Below are 22279 nucleotides of genomic sequence, written 5' to 3'. Positions count from 1 at the left end.
AACATCTCTGAGGATAAGCTTATATTGCATGAGTGAGAGGATTAGTTGGTGTTTGCACAGCATTTGCAAGTTCTGAAGTGAGGTGTTTTAAGGGCAAAGTCACTGACAGGATCTCTTTGGCTGAGTCTGCAGTTGTGTCAGGTCTTGTTGGGGGTCCTGGGAGAAGCTGAATTCCTGGGCTTCCCTGTGCAAATTCTTTAAGCAAGGTGAGGTGGGTTAACCTTGGATGGCATCAGGTGCCCACTGAGCTGCTCTTTCACTCTACCTTCTCTGGACAGGGAAAGAAAATTCAAAAAGAAAGCTTTTGGGTGGAGATGAAAGACAACTCACTAGTCATTGTCATGGGAAAAACTGACGACTTGGGAAAAAATAATCTAACTTATTGCCAATCAATATTGGAGTAAGACAGTGAGAAATAAAAATTAAACAAACCTTCTGCCCTGGCTGTTTCATTCCCAACTCTTCCACCTCCTGCCCAGGGCACAGGGAGATGGGAATGGGTACCTGTGGTCAGATAACATTTCCTCTCCACTGCTCCTTCTCCACGCTGTGCTCCTACTCCAGTTTGGGGTCATTCCCAGGGAAAACAGTCCACAAACTTCCTCAACTTGTGTCTTTCCCAGACACTTTTGCCTTCAATCCCTTCTATAATATCAAGTACAAATAAGTAGTTAATGCTTTTGAGATGGGATTTTTTGGCTTGGCACTTTTCCTGTGGTCCTTCTGCTGCTCACAAAATACCATGAATAGGGCAGAGCTGTTGGGTTTAGTATCACACCATCTGTGCTCTGCTCCAGTATTCCAAGAGTCTGTACTTGTAATCAAGGATTAAACTATCTTTGCAATTCATCCTAGTGGCATATGATAGCAAGCAGAGATTGCTCCTAAATATTGCAGAAGGTTGTTGAGCCTTGAGTTACTTCCTTCCAGCATGGTAGGAAAGACAGCTGTATTTGTCAGAGGTTGAGAAAGTAATGTGTTTCAAAATCCAGAAAGTTCTAAAGATAAGATGAGTTCCTGAGTAGAGTTTGGGCACTTTCCTTGCATGGTTGTTTTCTCCTGTTCTAAAAGGGAAAAAAAATTAGTGGTATCAAGAAGTGTGCTGAAACCAACCTTTTTTTTTTTTATGTATAACAAAATACAAGATAAAAAAACCATTTTATCGACTCTAAACCTAACATAAACAAATGAGATTAACTACTCAGACTTGTGCATGCCTTTATAAATATCTGCTACAGTTTTTCACTTGGGGGCTTGGTGGTTTTGTTTGGTTTGGGTTGGGTTTTTGTTTGTTTGGGTTTTGTTTGAGGGTTTTTGTTTTGTTTTTATACATTTAATAGCTCAAGGAAATGGAAGCAAGGAGGGGAAAGCATAGAAATGGATCTTAAATGCAGCTGTTCTCCAAAACCTTTTTATTTGTGTCAGGAAGGGGACAATACAGTTTGCAGTAGAGATGGGATATTTTCATCTCTGAGTTTGGCCAACTCTGTGGCCTTTTTCTGTGTTTTACTGGAGACATCAGCACTTCCTCTGCAGAGGTGACTTGGTGGGTTACACTGTGGAGAGCTCACCTTGCTGCTTTTTCATTTCTTCTGTGCTGTAAGCAGATGATTAATACCTGGAAGATCAAAATAATTTTCCCAGCTAGTCTTAAAAATAGTAGTATGCATTTAAAACCTTAATGATTTTCAAAGTGAAATATCAAAATGGCAGGGTAATTCTTACACTAAATTGTTGGAGTCTTTTTATTCCTGTGGTTTCCTAAGTCATCCTTTGCTAGAGTGATGGTACTTTAAATGTATTCATTAATTATTACAACATGAAAGATTGTAGCCTTTCATTTAAGATTTTACCCACTGTGAAAGAGTATTAGACTATCACTTAGTTTCTTTCTCATTGATTTATGTTATATTAAAATTAGGGTGCCAGTAGCTGGAGCAAAGATAAAATATTGTATGGATCTTTTTCAGCCTCAGTTGCTGCTTTGCTTCTGTTGTTTTCTTAGGTGAGCAGAAGTAGCAAAGGTTCTGTTTCAAAAGGACATCCAGGATTCATTTTCTGGGACAAAAGCAAGTCACAAGCTCAGGCAGTGTCTGCTCACCAAAGTGAACTCTACCTCACATATGACTGTATTTTTTCAATTATCTTCTCAACTGCTCATAAAAAAGGTGTCAGTGTTTTTAATTGCTTGTCATCTCCCAAGAATCTCTCCCTTCAACTTCTGCCCTGAACCTTGTGAGGGAAGTGCTCATGATAAACTTGTTCTAAGGCTGGCCCAGACTTTGCATTTGCTAATGAGCTGAAACATCTGCTTGTTGCTGTCAAAGCCAACGCTAAACACTGGAAAAATGTCAAGACTATAAAACTTTGTAATGAACTTTATCAGGAACAATGGTCTTGGGCATTTTTAAAGTGTCTTTAAATGTTTAAAAAGCCCTCTGGCTAAGAGCCAACTTCAGCTTTTGTTTTTTTATTATTTTTCCTTTATCCTGTTTTCTAGTAGTGTTCTCAGGAAAACAATTGGAGGGAAATCTTCCTGGGAATTAATCTTGTGCAATTTGATAGTTTTTTATTAAAAGCAGCTGGATGCTGGAGTAAAAAGAGCTTTTGGCACGTCACAGACATACCTAGACTGTCACAAATCTCCTTTTCCACTCAAATATTTTTTTATCTTTGAATTCCTGGATGGAGCAATGAGATTATATCAGTGGACACAAAGCAGAGGTGTTAGAGGTATTGGTGAGAGATGACACATTTGGTTGGATTTCAAGGGACAGGAGGTCCTTTCAAGAAGGATCTTACTGTACTTGATCCTTCCTCCCAACTCTGAGCTTTTGTCACTTTGCTTGGGCTGTCAGTATGCTCTGTTCTGGGAGTCTCTTTCATTCCTGAAACAGAAGGAAAAACTCTACCTTGACCAGATAAAACTGAAGTTTGCAGTAAAACTGTTACTGTTTCAAATCTGGAAAGGAGAAATATCTTTATGTAGACAAGTAGGGCTCGTTTTCTTGAAGTGTCAGCAGAGCAAATCAGTGTTGGGTAAACAGAGAGGATGGAAAGAAATCTGAGTGTTTCCTGTGACAAGCACAGTCAGACTCTGCAGTCTTGCAAGATTAATACAGTATCCTGCTACATGGCAAAGCCTCAAGGCTTCTCCCACCCATGGATTCTGGCAGAAATGTTCTTTGGTGGGAGTAGGCAACAATGCCAAAACTCCTCTCCATCATTTAATCATTACTACTGCTTTATTTACTTGAAGGTTCAGCATGAAAAGCAGCCTCTCCCATTAAAAAAACCTCTCCAGTGATGTGTTACTGTTTATGCTGAAGCTCAGATATGCAATGGACTTTTAATTCACAGCAGCAACAGAAAAATGAAGTAGAGGCTTGTATCTTATTTGCAGTGTATCTTCCTGCCAGTAAAAAAAAGAAAAAAAAAAATCTCCCTTTCTGAAGCATATGTAACTCATAAAATCTGAAAATTGCTTTGAAGCATTGGCCTTGTAGAGAGCTGCACTATGTAATTGGCTTTTTCAAGAAACCTCTGCATCATATGCTTTAAGGTATGTACTAAGTGATTTAATAGGGTATGTCATTTTTAATTACTGTGGAAGAGCATTCATAAGCATAAAAATGCAAGTCATGTCCTCTTGGCATTACTGCTTCTAAAAGCATTTTTATGTAACCTGCAGGAACCAGCACAGTATTTTCTTTATCCTCTAAGCGCATGATAGTTTCACGTTTTTGTGATCTGCAGGATGAGTTCAGTGGATGATTCGGGGTAAATTAGCCTTAACTGAGCTCTCAGAAAAACTGCTGCCAATTTCTGAGTTTAAATGGTCTAAAATTAGCTCATCCAGCTTTACAATTCATCACTGTCTCAGAAGCATTCCAGTTTTCTCCACCCTCTCAATGCCATCTAATGCAATATAATCTCTGCTAACAGGAGGGAAAAAGCCATGTCATTGTGATTGCCCCATCCGTGCCACAGCTGCATCTGAGTCCAGTGGCCATCTGCGGAAAATAATTGATTTTTTTCTTTTTCCTCTTGATATTGAGTTCTCAGTAAATCATTAGAATTTAAAAATGACATAAAACCTCTTTATAGGAGAGGGTGATTTGCTTTGAGAAAGTGTCATGTGCAATTTAACCTGCAGTGTATTGTAATTGATGTTGGCTGCCTTTGACAGTTATTTCATGATTTTCTCCTCTGTTCATGTGCTCTGCACACTGAATTGAAGCTGCTGCCTGACAAAGGAGAAGCTGCTGTGCTCTTCTCATCGCAGCCTCCAAGCATTTGAATGGTTTTATCCATTTCTGAGTCTGTCAGTAATGCAGTCCGCAAAATGCAGGTGAAAAATCCAGCAGAGCAGTGGTGCTGGGGGCTGACAGCAGGTTTGGGGGGTCAGTGGGGACTGCAAAACACTGAAACACCATATTCCAGAAAGGAGCCTAGCAGAGGAGCAGCTGGGTACAGCTCTGAAGTCTTGGATGAGTAACAGATTTGTCAGAGAAATTAAATACCTGGGAAATGTCCCAACCAGCAAAGAAACCTCTTAGCACTTGCAGGTGGAAGCACATCTTCCAACAAGGCTGGAGCTGGACATCTCCAACTTTTATCATCTCCATCTTTCATCATGGTCTTTCATCATCTGCAACACTTCTAACAACATTTGAAAGTTTCCAGTTTCTTCTAGTGCTTAAAAATTTATAAAATATATGCTGCCACCCATTTCATGTGTCAGTGGGGGCCAACTTTTAGCATAAAGTGAAACTGTGGAAACATTCTTGGAAACAGCAAGGCCTTTTCCTCAGCAGAAGACTGGTGGGATGGAAGCTCATTGGCACTGAGTTAGGTAATCCTTTCCCTTTAATGAAAATTTAGCTTTAAGTTGTAATTTTCCCTTGTTATTTATTTTTTCTTTTCCATGGCTAAAATTAAAATGCTCCTTCTGCACCCAGACAAGATGGGAAAGCTCCATCTGTGTCCTTGCTGCAGCCACCCCAGTGGAACAATTATCTGGAGAACACCAGACCCTGCACAGCAAGGTCCTGGCTTTACTTTTGCCCTTTCACATGCTCCTTGCTCAAAATGCTGCTTTTTCCAACTTCTGCCCTTGGTTGCTGAGTCCTGTCTCATCTCTCTTACTTGCTTGGCAAAGGAAAAATAACAAATAGAGTTTTTTAGCTGAAATCAGATGATATGATGGTGAGGGGGTGTGTATGTATGAATATAGATAACAAGATATATCTATATTAGTGCCTTACATATTTCAGTGGCTTCTGGTTGCAATGTCAATATTGGCTTGCTTCCTTCTACAGGAATAAAACACTGGAGAAGCCACAGAAAACAAAACAGAAAGAGACTCTGAACTTCATTCAGTGCATTTTCTTTGTTTAAGGTAGGCACAACTCTCCTGAAAATGGTCTTGTTTGAGCCATGGTAAGCCTTGAAATGCCCCTGCTTCTGTTGTTTGTATTTACATTTGTACTGTGGGAAAGAGGATAGAAAATGTTGCTCAGCAGAAAGCAATAGGAAGTTTGAAGCCATACAAGCAGCACGAGGCAAAACTGGAGAAAGGATTGCACTGTTCTTGCTGTTTGATGGTAGCCTGAAAAGTCTAGATTAGACACACAAAAACCATTTAATCTTAACCTGGGCCAGGTGAGTGTAAAAATAGAGGGTGAAAGAATGCTTGAACATCTAAGAGTTGTTGGTTCTCTGCTGCTCTTTGCTTTTTCTGTAAGCCCTGGTTACCTGAACCTGTTTATGGCAAATGATGTGTTGAGAGTCTCAAATTAAACAAATGCTTTCGCATCCTTTTTTATGAACCTCACATTATGGAAGCTGTTATTCTGTAAAAGCTGTGACATGATTATAAAGGAAGCTGTGCTGTTGTAACCTGATGTTTCCCTTCCTAATACTATTAAAAATACTCAGGCTTTTATGCATTAATATAAGCTTTCACCTTGCTAATACTGCTTATTCTCCTAGAGTGAATAGGAAGCTAAGAAATACTGAATTGTAACTTCACAGAAGATGAGGGAAACTGAGAGGAAATTTTTGATAGAAGAATAGGAGTCAGCAAATTCATTTCCATTTTAATGGGATTTTAGTTGTGTTCTGAATATGCTTCAAGTTTAAATCCAGCACTTAGAAAGCTCATATTACAACTGGGTTGTATTTTCAGTGAGGAGTTCAGTGATGAGTGTTGTCTCCTGAAGCAGCCGGTGTGGTGCATGCAGAGAGGATTGAGTGTGTAATTGTTTATTTACGTAGGTGTCTGTGAGATTTAGAAGCATCACTGTATGTTCAGAGTCCATTTGTATCACAGAGAGTTTGTCTGGGGCTATGTGAAGGCACATTAGATTAAGAAAACAAAAAGAACCTGTGAGGATGCTGCTAATCAGAGAGCTGAATTTACATGAGCTGTAGTCACAGCCATGCAGTGGTGTTATCTGCTGCAAATAATCAAGCAAACTTATTAGTTTTATTTTCATTTTATCTCCAGACTATATTTATAATTTCTCCCACAATGAAGTCATAAGAAGACAAAGAGATAGCTTGAGTTTCACTAAAAAAAAGAAAAAGCAATACTTATTTCTCTTCATCCCCCTTCAAATATTGTCTCTTCTAAGTAACAAAGAAAATACCAATTCAGATAATCCCTGAATTTTAAAATAGGTAGCATCTCCAAACAGACTCTGTTTTACTGTCTAATAAAATAATTCTAATCTTGCTGAATTGTTTCCTGTGTAATATAATAGTGACTCTTGGGTACTTTCATTGGCTTTGCAGTGGAGCTGATTACCAGAGGCTGTTCTAATGTGTTCCCAGGGAATCACCAAGTGACCCAGAGCAAAAATTCCATTACCTCCTGTGTACCACAAACAGGAAAAATAAAAAAGGAACACATTTAAGACACAGAATGTAGATAAAATTGTTACAAAACTCACAGCATGGGCCACTGTTTCTGCTGTCTCTTTCAGTCATAATAAATTCTCATGTCCCTTTCCAACAGCAGAGCTCCTGTATTCCTTCTGGCCAGGAGAGAATTGCTTCTGCTGCTGTGCTCAGTGAGTTGCAAAACTCCAGTTAAAGCATCAGCACAACAGTTAATAGGTGTCATTCATCCATCACAGCCAGGATTAACTTGGATTAGTCCTCCACTGGGTTTGTCTCAGGTGAGGGTGCCCTGGCCAGCCAGGTGCACACAGTGTAAGCAGACAGGGAGGCTGGGGATGGTGAAGGGACCTGCTCTGGTGCTTGTCCTGCACCTATGTGTGGGATTCTCCCCTTTTTTACAGTATCAGACCTGTAGATGAAGAGCTGGAGCACTGAGAATGAGGCTGTCTTTCACAGACCAATTTTTATTACACTGAGCTGTTATTCTGGTCCTTTGCTGAGGCTCTTTCAGGTGTGTTGTGGAGCAGGTGGAAAAGAAGCTAATGTGTTATGGATTATCTGACACTTCCAGCTGCATCCTTCATTCCCAAGGAACAAAAGTCATTCCACAAGTACATAAACTTTTAATTAACCATCAGAGCTAAAGAAGCCTCCACCTCCTGCCCAGGAACTAAATTGTCAGAGCAAACCAGGACTGGTTGATCTGCTCTCCCTGGTTCTGATGGTTCTGTTCTTGTGGTTCTGGTACAGATCTGTGGGTGGTGGAATCAGAGTCAAATTCCTTTGCCATTGATTCAGGGCAGAGATTGGAACCAGAAACTTTCAGAAGAAAACCCTCATCACTGCATTTCACAGTAATGTGGGGTGTGGATTTCTCTGTCTCTTCTACTTCTCTGTTACTTCCATTTTCCTCTTTATTGGAGAGTACTCACATAGTTACCACACCAGCATGGGGAAATAAAATGTCTTTTGAAGATAGAAACCAGGAAGCCTGACTCCATTCTTGGCTAGATTTATAATGTTATAAATTATAAATTCATAATTTATAACATTACACATAATTTATAAAATGTTTTCACTCTAATTTAAAAATAAATCTAGGGAAGAAAACCACAAACCCCTTACAAAATGCAAGTGTGTTTTCTCAGGCCAAATCCCATATTGAAGCCTGTTTAGGCAGCTGTCCCAAACCTGTGCTGGATATGGAGTCCTTGACTAAGAGCTAAAGGCTCTTAACTGAAAGGGAGAAGGTTTAAGTCAAATGCTATAAAGAAATTCTTCCTTGTGAGAGTGGAGAGGCATAGGAACACGTTTTCCAGAGAAGCTGTGGATGTCCCTTCCCTGGGAGAGTTCAAAGCCATGCTGGACAGGGCTCTGGGTAACCTGGTTTGGTGGAAGATGTCTCTGCCCATGCAGGTGGGATGGAAATAAATGATCTTTAAGTTCCCTTCTAACCAAAAGCAGTCCATGATTCTCTGATGATTTCAATGGAAGATAGGCAGGAGGGTGAGTCACATGGAGTTCTGATGTGTCCTTCATGAATTTTAGTAAGCTACTCTTCTTCTGTGGTTAAGATATTGATATCTAATGTGACTTTAGGGAAAGCTAAGGAAGAAAAAAATTATGCAGCTTCTCAAATAAAATGAATCCGGGGTGAAAACTGATATATTTGCATTAGGAAAAAAAAATAAGTGAAAGCTGGTTTAGAATAGCATTTTAGAAGTTGTTCCATTTTTCCAATTTCTTTGGTAAATTAACAAAATGTTAGTAGCATGTGGCTCTGGTATGATGTGAGATGAGTGTTGACCTCTCAGTAACTACTAAATCTGTTAGATTTATTTATTTATAAAAAGTCATCTGCGCAGCAGGGCTTGTTAAATCTGACCAGGACAGCTCAGGGTGCAGTGGCCACTAAGGGAAAACCCTGCTAGACAAACTGCAGGGCAGTTCTTACTGTAATTTGTACTCTGCCCTCAGTAAGAATTTGGCAACAGCTGAAGTCTCAGAGGGTGTGTGCAGGTGTATCAGAGGGCAGTGCAGATCAGCTCTGCATCTGAAAGCTGCTTCAGGATTGAATTGACGGGATGTGAGAAATTACAAAATGCAAACTGGATTCTCCAGGAGCTGCAATGCTGTCTATAAGAGAATGTTATTAAATCATCTGTTTGCACTAAAGTGAGCGCGTAGAAGTGGATTGCAAGTGCAGATCTATATGATTGCTTGTCATGGCTCTTTAGCAGTGGTTTATTTCAAAATGCACTGCACAAGCCTCTGCCTGTGAACTTAATCTTCAAACACACCATTGATTTAAATATTTTCTCCCAGAAAATGGTGAGAGATCCACCTATGTAGCAATGGGAAAAAAAACAATCCTCCTTCCTTCTTATACACATGTACACAACACTTATTCAGCCAGAGGTGTAATAATCCCTATTTAGCTGCCAGAGCTAGTGGGAGAGTGGTGGTGGCCCCAGGCAGAGATTAAGGGGCAAGTGCAGGGAATGACTCCTTGTGTTATCCAGCTCTGTGGGGCTCAGTGGAGCCCTGAGTAATTGTTATCTGACCCTTCCCTTTGCTGGAGCCGGCTTTAAATCCCAAATCAATAAAAGGGAGTTGCACCATGGCTTGGAATGAATAATGCAGCAATTTTGCAGCACAGTGCAGCCACTGAAAGGCAGCAGTTTGTTCTGATTCAGGGGTGAGGAGACTCACAGACCTGGCTATGTGCACAGCTGAAGTGCACTGAAGTTTACTACGTCTTCATGACGAGCTGGATGCAGGGAAGGTGATTATTCTGCTGACTTATCCATGGCTCTGGAGGAATGGGTGTGTCCCTGCTGGGATGTTGAAGGTGCTGGGAATCACTCTGTGTTGTGCAACCTGCGGGATCGTTGCATATGGAAAAGCTTTTTACAATACTCAGTCCAAGAACAGAGTGAGCAGAGCTGCTCTCTCCAGGCAGCTTTCTTGTCCTGAGCATTATTGCAGCTGCAATCTGAGATGGGAAGATGAAGATATGAGTTAGTCACAGCTACAGACACTCCATTTCCTGGAAAAGTTTATGGAGAGGGAAAATCACAGCATCATGCAACACCATGGGTGTGCAGGGTATGGAGTGACTGCCCCAAAGCTGGAGTAGTGGTGGAGCATAAAGTTAAAACACTGAGGTAGAACTAAGATTTTCACTAGAGCAAGATAAACATTTTTGCACTAGATTAGCAGCCAGTAAAATATATTGACTTGTCAAAATGTCAGTGTTTCCTAGGAGCATACCAGATACATTGAAATTAGTGCTAGAAAAGATCCTAAAGACCAGGATGAATTTTTGTTATTTTGTCCAGAGCAAGAAACTGTCCCAGTGGCCAAGATTTAATCTAGGAGCTGTGAAGTGCAAGTTCACATTTTTGCTTTTTTCTCATTCAATCTGTGTGCTTGAATCTGTGTTTCTCTCATCCCAAAAAGCTGGGAATTTTGGCCTTTCACTGTTTCCAGGCACTGACTTCATCAGCATTCCTTGTTTAATGGACATGGAAGTATCCTTGGAGTCATTTGAGTTTGAAAGGGTGAAAATCCCTACTTTAAAAATTTAAATCCTATAAGTACATAAATGGATGAGTTGAATTGTGTGTGCTGCTTTTACTAGGAGAAAAATGCTTACACTTTGATGGTTAAAAGCAGTCTGTAATTAAAGATAAATAAGTCATGGCCAATTTATTAGACTTGCTTTATTTTGTGAGACCATTGTCTCTTAGATTTTCTTCCCTCTCCTGGCATTGCTGTTACGTATTGCTATTAATGGTAATAATATATAACAACACTTCATGCAATAGCAAGAGAAGTCAGCAGTGTGAAACCAGAAAAACACATCAAGCCAAGAAGTGTTTCAAGTGTTTCCCCAGCCCTTTGTTCTGTGTTTTCTTGTGTGTTCTTGTGTTTTGGTTTTTGTTTTTAAGCACTGACTGTGCCAGGGCTTGCAGTTTGTCTGCTGAGCCCATTCCTGATACAGCACCCAATAGACTGGGTGGTGATTTATGTGGGGGAAATAGCTGACATAATGATAGATCAGGAATTCCTCCATCTGTGATTTATCTTGTATCTCTGGAAATGTACAGACTGTGGCCTTCCCTAATGAGCAAAGCATGAGAATCCCTTTTTCTGAGATGACATTCAGCTATTTCACTCAAAAACAACCACAAAAAATACACTTATATTGCATGCAAAATGGAAAGCTTTCTGTTGTTAGGCAACCTCATCCTCTAGATATGACCTAAAGGACTCTTTGGAAGGTTTTGCTGCACATGTTCGTTTCACCAGATGATCAGCAGCCATGCATAAAGGGGGAGAAATTGCACCACCAGATTTCTGGGGCTTTTAGCTGTCTGAAAAAAATATAGAAATACTTTTGTTGCAGCAGAAGTAAATGAAAATCCAGGAACCTGAGAATGCTATTTTAATAATGTTCCCATACTCACATGGGCTTGAAAAGCCTAAGTTTTCTGGGCAGCTGCCAAATGCAGGTAATGAAAGGTTGTTTAGCACTTGGGAAGTGTACAAAGCAAATGCTAAACACCAGTTATGCTCAGCTGTCCAAGTCACAAGACTGCCTAGAGAACTGCTGGTGATAAATGTTCACAATTATGGTATAGGAATACCATCAGGAATTCAGGGTGGAACAAGGCAGGGCCACCCCCAGGTAATTACATGGACTTAAGGAGAGGAGAAAACTTCCTTGAGAGAGAAGTTTTGAAATAGACACATTTGACCAGAGAAATGCTGACTGTACAGTAAGAAATACTTTCATATAAGCCTGCAGGAGGGTAAACTTACTAATCCAGGTGGGAAAGTGTTTGGATCATTCACAGAGCCACTGGAAACTGAAGCCACTTCTCATTGATGGTTTTGCTCTCTGCAGTGCTTTTGTTTAAGTCACTTAAGCATCTGCAAGAAGTTCAGTGGTGCATGAGATGAGGAAAGGTTCAATATGTATGAATAGGTCCAACTGTGTTTCCAAGCCAGATTTTTTCCATGCACAACAGCACCAAAATTTGGGTAACAGCCAGAATGTTACACTAAGTTCTTTTATTTGTCTTCCTTATTGCTTTATTAGCAATTCCAGGATAATCTGTTGTTTCAGACTAATTTCACTCTGTTTTTGCAGGATTAGTGATAGAACCATTGTAACAACCAGCTAAGGACACTGAAACACTTGAGGTCTGATCTCCATTTGCACCTGGGGAGTGGATGTACCATGTCTGTACAGAAACTGCACAGGATGGAGATAAAATACAGCAACATCTGAACAGAAGGCATCCCTTATCTTCATGAGTTCCCTTAATTAGCTTGGCATAGAATTAAACTGCCTTCCCTGCAGAATAAAAGATTCTGCTCATTTATTCTTTGTTTTCTGAGTACTTACAAAGTGCTACCATTTATATAAATGTGGAGTTTCTTTCCCCAAAGAGTCTTGAAGTGTTTAAGCTTAATGCAGGATGAGAGACAGGTCAATGATTTGGGAGATTATTCCTGGGGAGAGGGAAGAACTTTTCTAGTCTGTGACAACACAAATTCTGTAGAGTATTTTGTAAGAAAGCAGAAAAGCTAAAGAAGGAGGTGAAGGATGATTCAAGAGAGGTGTGAATGAAAGAATCACAATTAGAAGAGAAGGGGAGCAAGGGGATACATGAAGCCACAGAAACAAGGTGCAGGAGCTACATTTGAGCTGGCACAAAGCAAGTCAGACACATAAATTTATCTCCTTGCCAGGACAGTGAATTGGACCATGTTTAGAGCAGCTCTAAATCCTCACAGGCAGGATACACTGGAGAAGGAGTGACCAAAGCAGGGGCTGAGGGTGGAAAACCACAGGACCTGCAGGGGGAAAGACAAAACTTTTGTTCAAATGGTCGTATTAATGTTAGCAATTCAGTTACTTATCTCTTATGAAGTCACTTTAGAGCCACCTGTAAGTCCTTTGGATATGATTGACAATTACTGTGACTATTTGCTTTTCCTTCTTGGGGATTGTGAAATTTTAATCAAAATTACCTCAGCATAGTAAGTTTGCAAAAGCTGAATTCCTAATGGTTTTTTTTCCCCCACACTTTTACAATCTGATCAATCTTTAATAATGAGACTGAGCTGGGGAAAAAAAAACTATTTTCTACTCAGACAAAGCAATTTCATCAGAAATGAATCATCTTAAGTGAATACATTGATTTAGATTAAATTTGATGGGAAAATATCAAAATGAATAATTTTACCTTATTTCTTTCTGGCAATGTTGAAATATTTTATATTGGCATTTTATTCATTTAATTTCAACTTCTATGATATTTACATTATTTTGATATTCCCATACTATTGCATATAAGAGTTTCAGTGATTCAAACTCAGTATGTTTGTTATTTGCACTGAAAATAAATGTCAAAATGTTGGAATTTCCCGTGGGATCAGAATTCAGCTTTCTATTTACAATAAAATGTGTAAAGAAATACAGCACTCCAAAGTCTGACCTTAGTGCTTCTCAGCTCTGGAATGCCAAGAAATCTAATATATGGATCAGGATTGTGTAATAAGATTTCTGAATGATTTATGCCAATCACATTTTCATTATTTCCTCACAAATACTGGTAGTGGTAATTCCTTGTACACAAATGCATCTTTTCCATCCAGCTAGATACAACTCCTGTGAAATAAACTGCCCAGAGTCTCCTTGGAGCTTCCAGCTTTAAGGATTGCTCAGATATTTCATCTTTTTTTGCTGAATTAGGTCCAATGCTGGTCAATGTATGATTTCAATCCCCAATATTATCATTGATACTTATTTTACAAAATGTTCTGCAGTGTTGATGAGTTTCAATCCATGCAAAGATAATGGCAACTGTCCTCCTGTGCTTGCTCATAAAATTGATCTGAAAGTGATCCATGAGATGGAGAGACTTTCTTTGAAACACCAGAATGGCACTTAGAAAGATTGGAAGGGGATTTTTTTTTAATTAAATATATAACCAATCTTCATGCAAAGCAAGACAACTTCAGCTTGTGCTGAGGAAGGAATGAACACATCAGGTGAAAGTCCATCTCTGCAAATGGTGTTCCTGAAGGTAAGGGAAACTGAACACATTCTAACTTTGTTCACCAGAAAGATACCTGTATAAAAATTGATTACTTTGATCCTTTCCTGAAACAATGACAATTGCCATTTCCGCACACTGCATAAACTATTTCATCATCTTGTCTATTGGAGAAAAACTAATACAAATCCTATGCTGAACCCACTCTGAAATTTAATATATAAGGAATCTTTTTGATTAAAAAGTTTGAATTTGGCTCTCTTAATTTGGGTCAGATTGCTCTGTCCTGAAGATGCAGGTTTTGATCTCTTAATGAGCTATCTTCTCTCAAAACATTGGCAAAGAGCTCAAATAATAGTACTGAGCTTTATTCTCTGTCATTAGCCCCACTGGAGTCTCTTATCCACCTGTTCTCCTGCTTATAGGATATTCTTGGGAGCTCAGGGCAACAAATGTAAGGAGGTTTACACAAAGGAGAGATGGTAACCAGAGCTCTCACAACCTGCTGTATTGTATTCTCTAAACCTAAAGCAACACACAGAGTAAATTATTTTCTTATCAATAGAATCTGCTGGGGATCTGAAAAACAGGCTTTTTATATTTAGTTTCTCAAGTGCAAACTTAAGATGCTTTTGCTGATGCCTGCTGAAAATTTCCAGAGCACCTTGTGCATCCCACTCCACCAAGAATACTGCATGGAACCTGTTTGTGGAAACCCTGAGGGGCAAATGCTGATTAAAGCCTCTGAAATTCTGTCAGAAACAATGCAAAATATTAGCATGAATTATATCAGCATAATTTTTTTTTGCTGTTTCTGTCATCTAATAAGTCCGACCTAAAAATCTGAAAGGTATCTGATATTCTCTAATCAGAGTATTCTTACCCTGTTTTGGGCTGCAGAGCAGCTGGTTTCCACTCCAAGAAAGAAATATCGCTCTGGAAAAAAGTGTTTCTGGCTTCTTCTAGACTCAGATTTTGGGCTCTACTTTCTATTTGTTTCAGAGTTATTCCACTGACCAGGGGCACCAGAGGAATTCCTGTACACTGGACAACTCCAACAACTCTTTGGACAACCCTCTCTCTTCCTTGGTTTTTCCTGCTGGGTGTCTGCTGGGATGAGCTGGTTTGTGGTTGAGGCTGGGTAGGAGTGAATCCATTCTGCCTTAGGGAATGGCTGTTTTGTGAAAATTGCTCCTGAAAAATGTATTTACTGGGTTATAAACACATCACCTTAGATTTTGTGCTATCTGACAGACTGATCTCCTGGTAACAACACTCCAGGAATGTGGGTTAGTAAAGATTTTGTGCTGTCAGCTTTTAATATCATCCTTAGTATTTTTTATTTATTTTTTGGAAGCAGAGTATGGTGATACGTGTTTCAGATGTGATATTTGAGAATATTTTCAAGAAAATAGAAAAGACCCCAAAAAATGCCTTCTCTCTAAAAACAGCCTGACTCTAAATTCAGGCCATGCACTTAGTTTCCCATGGAGCACAATTTTACAGAACACACATTTCCCTGTCGCTGGGTGTTTGCCAAACTAAACCATCCATTACACATCTGCAGACCATCCATGTCTGACCTGGGCTTTCCAGATACCCCTTGGGGCTCTCTAAACAGGGACTCAGCCAATTGTTTTGGTGTTGTTTACTTTGTCAAGGAGAGTTCAAACCCCATGCTCTGCTGGCAACTTTCCCTCCTAATTGCAGCAGAGTGGTGCTGCCGATGTCGCGGCGACGTGGCTGATAGTGGAAATGTTTTAAATGACAAGGCACAGAAGAAAAGCCCCTGCTCTCTGGAACCTGCTGTAGGAACAGATAAATGTATGTTAAGTGTATAATTAGTGAGGCAGATCTTGCAGAGGAATCATTTGTGGCCTTTACAGAAAGGATCTGTCTTGCAGGGCTGATTGAATAAAAGGCAAGGGGTGGGGGATGCACTTAATGAAGGCAAAATCAGAGCAAAGGTTGGGCTGGCAACCACAAAGAAGGCAAACAGATGAATTCTGAGGAACTCTGGGGCAGAGCATGTGGATAAATGAAATAAAAGATACATAGAGACAGGCAGGGCAGAGACATGAAGGTTTGGGGTTTGTGAGGAGTGGAGAATGATTGCTGGGTAGGGAGTGAGGGGGGAGATTGCAGCTGTGTGATGGGGTTTGCTGGAGAAATTGTCAAAAACAGCCAAAGGACAGACAAACATTTCAGCCACAAATTTTGTAAGGAAAATCACATACTTAAACCCGCCCCCCACAACTGTGGTGGACAAAAAAACAAAGGAAGTCTGTGCTCAGGGCAGTGTGGATTTGCCACAAGGATAATTCCAAAGTCCTGAGAGTGCACTGAGACAGTGAACCTCAATGACAGGATAAATGCTTTATTTTTCTCATGCAAGCTGTCAGAAATAATTACACTTAATTTATAGTTTTCATTTGGAGATATATTCAGTAGTTCTCAAAAGACACTCCTATGTCCAAAAGCACATTCCAAAAGCTCCTACCCCTCCGGTAGAAGTAATTGTTCTCTTTTGTAACTTATAAAAACATGTTTGGCCTCCTCTCATATCTGCTTTTGGTACACAAGCTTAGCAGATGCAGACATTCCTGTGCTGTTTGTTCCAGCAAGGTGAATTATGATTATAACACCAGGGATGAGCATCTGACGTTGACAAGATTTTTCTGCAAGTCACCATGAGGTAACGAGAAGTGTCTGCTTTAATGATCTTCGCTGTTTAAATTTTTATTGTATTCAGCTGGATTTTTTTCTTTATAGCCTTTGATTAAAGTTCAGAGGGAAGATGAATTTAAAAGTCTCCAGGTTTGTTAGATCTGCTACAGCTTGCCAGTCACCCTGCCAAAATTTTCCACTGTGTACTCCTTATAGTTCTGCACGGTCTAAATTTAATTGACTGCAGATGAGAAGCATTATTACAGATCTGTCATTGCAGCCACTCTTCATATGTTTCACTAGCTGGAATAAGCAGTCACTGGGTTTGTTTCTGACCTAATTCATAATGATGTAAAGCAGCAGTGATTTCACAGAAGAGGAAACAGATTTAGCTGGTGAGAAGGGCAGAACTGGGCTCAGTGCTGCTCCAGTAGTGCTCATTTACAGGTGAGTGGAAGAGTAAAGTCCATTGTTAAAACACTAAATTTCAATTTTGTAGGAACAGAGGTACATTATATAAGCTGTTCAGCTGATGTAACAACATAATTCATCATTTTACTTCGCTGACTCTATTAAGACAATATGAAAAAGACAATAATCTGGCATCTCCAGCCTAGCCCCTGCTTATGATACTGAACAGGCTCACTAGAAGCAAAGCTCTAAAGATCAAAAAATGGACAGAGATGTATTTAACATGCCAATTTATAATAACTGGTAATGTTATTTTGGTGTATTGAAACATTGTCATTCCAGCAGCCTCATTTTAGTGTGTTTATCTAAACTAATTTATATGTGGATGTCTGGATTTGTCTGTACATCGATTTATCAAGTATATTTGTTTATTAAATCCCTCTTACTGATAACAAACTACTACTTCTGGTAATTGATTTAAAACATGGGGGAGACCACTGCCAGCTGATCCTGTGCCAAGAATTATGGTACAAATTAATGCAGACCAGAAGTCTACGTGCCTTGTACTTGCTCCACCAGATCAATATGTGAAGTAAGACTGTGGCATCCACCAGGATTGTTAACAGATCTTTAACAGGATCTTGTCTGGAATACAAATGTCCAGCACATTGCTGGCAGGATCCATTTATTTTTTTTTTTTCTGCATATAATTTGTATTAATAGCTGACTTTGGGAGAACAGAAGGCACTATGATCTTAGTGGGAGCACACAAGAATTTGAGACTGTGATCCTGCCTCTGTTAAAATTGATTGCCATGTGATGGATTTTGTCTCTCTCTAATCTGGGACAATCTCAAAAATTCCTGAGGGTCTTCCTGCAAAATGCAAATGTGATGTTGAAATGGGAAGCCTTATGTGCATAGCTATTAGCAGTAATTTTAGGAGTGTAAGATAGGAACAGACAGAAGGTAAGATGGACTGAAAGACCTTAAAGCCCCCATCAGAGCAGAAATGTCCAGCTTCCTGTCAACAACAGCAGTTAAATAACTCAGGAGCACTTAAACAATTGCTGGGGCTGGAGACAGGAGCTGTGACATCTGTGCTGTCAATTAAAGCTCCATGAAGTCACTGGAGAAGGATGAGAACAAACACTTGTTAACAGGGTATTGAAAATGAATAATCATCCTCTGTGCCCTCACAAACTGAAAGTGGTGTGTAGTGAATTACTGCTGAGGAAGAGAAGCAGTCAGGGTATGATGTGGAATATTGCTTTTCCAAATCAGATTTTCAATATTATTGTATAAGTATTATTAAATTAATCACTGGAAGTAAAGGGTCAAACTAAGGTTTGGCGTTTTCTTCCTTAACTCCTTAGTTTCTTTCCTAGTTACGTCAATAGCTTTTTCCTGAGTGAGGACAGTAAAAAGTTTAATTGTATTTATAGGGTTGTTTCATCCAGAATCATGACATATCTCAACTTCATCTCAGAATTTGGGCTTATTTGCTTAGTCTGTACATCATATCTTCCTGCTGGGTTGTTTCTTCTACTTGAAATATTTCCATTTGACAGAGAAAATCTACACTAGATGTGCAAATTGGGATTTTCAAGATTTAGTCTAAATTCTGAAGACAAGACTCAGACTTGACTTTTGACAGAATTTGTACCATGGGCCACTTTGGACTTTTTCAGAAGGTCAGGCCAATTCTCAGACATTTCCAGCAATAAAGATTTTCAGTTTACTTTAGATTTTTTGGCCTTTAAAAATGTGTTTTCTACCATTTCTTGTACTAATGATTTGTTGTTTTTTCACGAGAGTGCTCACAGACGGCAAAGTTTAGCTAATAAACATGCAAATGTGTTCACAGGAAGGTTTGTGCCAGAAATTTTCATGGGTCGCTGTTCTGCTCCTGATTGAGTAAATCATGGTGGCTGCTCTAACTTTCCTCCTCTTTTCAAGTTTGGTAACCAGTGATGGAGCAGAAAAGGACTGGGTGAGAGAAAGATTATCAGTCTAACATCTACAGCTGGAAACATTAAGAAAAAAGTCCCTCTGACTTTTCCCCAGCCAGAAATCTGCATAACATGAATTTTGTTGACAATTTGAAATAGCCAACTGAAAGAAATTTGACTAATGAGTTACTAATACACAATTAATTTGGCAATTTTTTGAAAAATGTTGCAGTGGCAAAATAATATTTCGTAGGGGTTTGGTGCAAGGAATTTTTTTTTCAGTTCTTTTAATTGAAAGAAATTAGGGAGCAAAGTGTGTAATAGTGAAGCTTTATGGAAATGTGCTTCTCCATTTCAGGCTCAGGGATCTTAGATGCTTCTCACTTCTCTCAATAGTGTCCTTCAGTTTTCTTTCCTTGTCTTTTTCTCTTCCCTCTTGGTCTTTGAAAGACATAATACCTCTAAACCAGAATGTTTTACATATAAAATAGTCCCACTCACCGGTAGACTTTGAGTAATAAGAGAAAAGAATTCAAAGATGCATTCAAAGAATAAGAATCTGAATTGTGTTACTTCCTTCTGTTCACCTTGCTCTGGCAATGTTCAGCATTGATTTGAAAGGCTAAAGGTGTGGGTTGTGTAACCCAGTGCCAGCCCCAGTGTCACCTCCCCTGTCCTCAGTCACCAACTTCCCTCCACGTCATGTGTCACACGTCACCTGAGTGGGTGTTGCTTCAGGAGCCTAAATATTGCTCAGGGACTGGGGAAAAACCTTCCCTCATCTCTCCTGCTGCAAAGATTGAGAGCTTCAGCTTAGTTCTTATCTTTCTGTTATGCCAGAGGCAGAAATAAAGCATATTTCAGAGTTAGTTAGCTGGGAGAATATTAAAATTGGTTACTTCATCCCATGTAATATCCTCTGCTACAAACACAGACTTCCCCTTCCTCAAACCAAAGGGAGTCTTAGAATCTGTATTGCCAAACATGAAATTATCCAGCAAAGAATTTGAATATTAGGTCTGTACCTCTAAAGTATTAAAGAAATTTGGGTCAAAATTAACAGGACAAATCTAAATGCCATTGGGAAGATCTAGTTAGATTTCATACTTTTGTAAATCATCTTTTAATTCTGAAAAGGCACATGGGTAATATTACTTCTCTCAGCAGTTGTGTTTACAGCAAAAAAATGTTCGATTTGTGTGTGATATTAAAAAAATGCAGAAATCAAAATATTTAAGATCTATTTAGACTGCAGAGCAGGCCACATGGAAAGATATCGTTGCTGTGACTGTCCTACAGAGGACTTGCTGATAAAGAAAAATTGGTGTGCTGATGCTTATTCTGTCAAATGAAAAAGCACAAATGGAAAACAAGGCTGAAACCCTTTTTGGTAAACACACAGCTAAATGCCTCCCAGACCCGCCTCAAGCATCCACTTTTGCTACCTTGTGACTTGCTAGGGCTGTCTATAGATCCAACTTGCTCAGAGAATTTTCATTTAAGTGCCAGTTGCTGTGGCAACAGCATGAAGAGCGGATCAGATGGATGCCAGGACCAGATGGGTTTCTCTAAGAACTCCACATACATGGACAGTTGGTGGTGACCCAATTCCAAAAGGTTACCAACACAGATTTGTGCTGCAGCTGACTTGCATTGCCTTCTCCAGGGGTCTGGACCTTGGCTCTGAACCCCAGGGGTTCTTGTGAATTTGCAGCCCTGGACTTTCATCAGAAACTCATGGACTTCCCAGAGAGGAAATGCTGCTGGATTAAGAGAAGGGATAGAGTTTCATACCCTGATGTTTTTGGTGCCTTCTCACCGTCAAGGGCTGGGCTGAGCCCAGTCTTGAGCTCTGTCAAAATGTTGAGTAATTATTACATGATAATCACACGCTGCAGTTTCTCCCAGGCTTAATCTGATTTCTGCACTGTAGTTGCTCACATCCCACCTAAATTCCACCCACGTGTAGTTTAACCAATATGACAGATTAGATTCTGTTTTCCATGGTCAGAGCAGTGTTACATACAAGGTGTATCATCAAATATTTTACCTTCGCTGAGGTCATCTTGGTCGGCTCTTTTGCATTTAAAACTGACTTACTTGGTTCTCATGAGTTGAAATCACGGTAATGGTCTGGTGTTTACTGCTTGGAAAAACCCCAACTTTCCCTTCCTGTTTTGGAAAGTTGGGGTTTCTGTTTGTTTTTTGTTTTCCTGAGAAATGTGTGAAGGGAGTGTGCGTGTCGTGGTTTACACACAATTACTGGGCTGGGCCAGTCAGCGTTCCAGCTTTATCTGGAAAGGGGATGGAAGGCAACTCCTTAAACAATGCTCATTTCCCTTCCTCTCCTGCCTCCAAAATATGTTCTAACAAGTTTGTCTCATCTTGATCCAATCTCAACTATATTGAGGGTTTTTAGGGAAATAATGCTACGTCACAGATCTGGGGGAATTAGGGAATACTCCCAAAACAAGGTCCTTCCAGCTCTGTATGGATGATGTGTGTCCCTTGCCTCCCTGGCCTGGCAGTGTTGGCAGATTCTCAGCACTGCAGCTGGGTAGATACAAAGGTGTAGATCTTGACTTAAAGGTGTTAAAATCTACTTTAAAAAAATACATTTTATAAAAATGCATTAGAAGGCATTCACAGAATTGACAAAAGTTCTGTTTTCTGCTTTAAATTGCTGCAGATTTAGTACTTTGGGGGACTTTGTTAGACTGTGCCATCTGTTCTTCAAACCTTTTGCTTCATGACCTCAGCAGAAGGTGCTCAAGCCCATGACTTTGGGCTCCTAACATTTTTTTGTGGCTAGTCAGCAAGCACAGCTCTAAGGGAGTACATCCCCACAGCAATTACATTCTGTCAGCTTGGCCAGCCACTCAAAGCAGTGAGATCTGAGAATGTGCTGGCGAAATTTACGTGGGACACATCCTTCCTTGCTGCCCTTTGGTCACACATTTGAGATTGTGCTACAGCTGGAGACACCACTGACACTGGGAACGCTCTGTGCCTCTGGCAGGTGCTCCAGGCTCTTTGTGGAGAGCATCCTCCCAGTTCCTCTGGTCACAGCTCAGCAGATTAGTCTGCCCATGGTGCTGAAACAAACCACAGCCTGCTGGTCCTCACAGGCTGTCCTCATCCACACAGAGAAGCCTCAAAGTGATTAATTTCTGCATTTTCAGCTCTGTGCTTTGAACATAGAGATGAAGAGAAAATACTTGGCAATGGAAACCCAGAGAGGAGCAGATCAAAAGAAACAGAAGAGCTCAGAA

General features: G+C 39.9%; 1 long non-coding RNA gene across 2 annotated transcripts; it reads left to right on the top strand.

Moving 5' to 3' along the window:
* The first annotated feature begins 3095 nt into the window (after positions 1-3095).
* Positions 3096-18709, top strand: LOC146431677 (uncharacterized). Of its 2 annotated transcripts, none has more exons than XR_014854728.1 (4): positions 3096-3562; positions 4569-4855; positions 5322-5401; positions 14982-18709. It is a non-coding gene; the product is annotated as an uncharacterized LOC146431677 (long non-coding RNA). The 2 variants fall into 2 exon arrangements; XR_014854729.1 differs by lacking the exon at positions 14982-18709 and adding an exon at positions 12065-12327.
* Positions 18710-22279: the final 3570 nt, after the last annotated feature.

The sequence above is a fragment of the Lichenostomus cassidix genome, chromosome 12 (assembly GCF_008360975.1).
Source record: "Lichenostomus cassidix isolate B80296 chromosome 12, HeHo_3.0, whole genome shotgun sequence".
Taxonomy (NCBI): domain Eukaryota; kingdom Metazoa; phylum Chordata; class Aves; order Passeriformes; family Meliphagidae; genus Lichenostomus; species Lichenostomus cassidix.
This window is presented reverse-complemented; position numbering and strand designations above follow the sequence as displayed.